The sequence below is a fragment of the Salvia hispanica genome, chromosome 4, assembly GCF_029641045.1.
Source record: "Salvia hispanica isolate PSC_SH4W2 chromosome 4, Shi_PSC_v1, whole genome shotgun sequence".
Lineage (NCBI taxonomy): Eukaryota > Viridiplantae > Streptophyta > Magnoliopsida > Lamiales > Lamiaceae > Salvia > Salvia hispanica.
This window is the reverse complement of record NC_142695.1, coordinates 26,327,147-26,328,687: the sequence shown is the minus strand read 5'-3', so window position 1 is coordinate 26,328,687 and position 1,541 is coordinate 26,327,147. Positions and strand designations below refer to the sequence as shown.

General features: G+C 46.5%; 1 pseudogene; it reads right to left on the bottom strand.

Annotated features, from left to right (window-relative positions):
* Nucleotides 1–428: 428 nt before the first annotated feature.
* Nucleotides 429–1,541, bottom strand: LOC148927564 (uncharacterized; annotated as a pseudogene).

Below are 1,541 nucleotides of genomic sequence, written 5' to 3'. Positions count from 1 at the left end.
GGGTTCTGCTGATGGTGGGGATTATACTGGGTGTTAGGGTGTGGGTGGTAGGTATAGTTTGGCTGATTTTGATGAGAGGGGTACTGGTCAAGTTGGTTAGAGTTGTGGCGTTGACTATGATTGGGATTTGGGTGGTTTTGGTAGGGATTTTTTTTTTTTGTGATGGGAGTTATACTGGTCGGTGGAAAGCGGCTGGTAGTTTGGATGGTTTTGATTGTATGGGTAGTTTGGCTGATTTTGGTGTGAAGGGTACTGGCTGAACTGGTTGGGGTGGTGATGTTGGTTTCTTCCTAACCAGTTCGGCTGTGTATCTTGGGTTGGGGGTCCACCGTAGGAATTCTGAGGCGGGTTAGGCTGGTTAGCGTTTCCCTCTTCCCATTTAAAGTTCGGGTGTTCTTTCCAAGGTGCATCCTCCTGCCTTCCAGGATTCAAGCTCCTATTTGAATTCCAAAGCCCAGTCGTATTTCGATAGTGATCTCTTGGGCAGTTACTGTGGTGGCCTTGATTGGAAGAGCTTGTGGTTTATTATTCTCAATTGCCGAAAAAAGTGCCCTCTCGAGCTTGTCAATCCGACTCTCCAACTGATCATCATTTCCAATTGCTGCAGCATTCGCCATACCTCTCCTGGGCAGGGGAGCACGTGGATCGTCATAGGCCCTTTTCGCGTAGAGAAGTCTTTCCATAATTCTCTTGGCCTTACTAACTCGTAGTTTGGAAAAACTTCCTCCACTCGATGAGTTCACTAAGTACTTGCTCTCCTTATTCATCCCCTCATAGAAAATCGAGTAAATTTCTATTTCCAACATGTGGTGGTTTGGACATGCCTCCAACAGACCCATGTATCTTGACCAGTACTGATTTAGGGTCTCATCATAACCTTGTGTAGTTCCTCGAATTTCCTCCCTGAGTGCTCTTGTCTTGGCCGCTGGGAAGAACTGATCCAAAAACATCATCTTGAAGTCTGACCAGGTTCTGATAGAATTTGGTGGCAGCCTCATGAACCAAGTATTCGCCTCCCCTTTAAGAGCAAGGGGAAGGGCCTTCAGCCTATAGTCATCCGCGCTTGATCCCGCTGGCCGCTTCTGTGTCTTGCAGATCTTGCAAAATTCATGTAAAAACTCATAAGGGTTGTCACAACACCTCCCCAAGAACACAGGCAGGACGGCCATAATGTGGGGCTTCACGTAGACTGCTTCTTGTCCTCGGGTCGTGACGATAGCTTGCAGTGGTTCACCAATTAAGTGGGCGTACAGTGAGCCATGTTGGCTTTCTCCTCTTCAGATGTGGATAATGAATCCGGATTACTCTTGATGGTTGTGTCACAATCTTCCTCACTGCTCGTATCCAAGTCAACGGCCAAGGCAGTGGTTAATTCTGAATGAGCGGTAACTGGATTTACCCCTTCTCTCCTTAGCCAGTTGGACTCAGTGTCTTTAAACTGCGGTACACAAAAAATAAAAAAAAAGTTTATTTACAATATTTACACCAAAATTCTTAACAAAAGCACATGATACACCATCCATCCCCGGCAACGGCGCCAT